Raw genomic sequence first — 221 nt, 5'->3', positions numbered from 1 at the left:
GTAACAGACAGACAGACTAACAGACAGGCAGAGAGAGAGAAAGAGAGTTTTACCCGCGGGAAATATATGTTCTGGTGTTTACGTTCGCATAAATCCTCGGTCCGTAGACGGTATCCGAACCCCCCGACCTGGCCAGACACCCAGGTATGACGGATACAAATGCGCGGGTATTTCATTTTCATTCTTTCTTCGATGTGAATGAGGGAAGAGGCAAGGGTAGG

The sequence above is a fragment of the Penaeus monodon genome, chromosome 32, assembly GCF_015228065.2.
Source record: "Penaeus monodon isolate SGIC_2016 chromosome 32, NSTDA_Pmon_1, whole genome shotgun sequence".
NCBI classification, from domain to species: Eukaryota; Metazoa; Arthropoda; class Malacostraca; order Decapoda; family Penaeidae; genus Penaeus; species Penaeus monodon.
Note: the sequence above shows the minus strand (reverse complement) of the source record.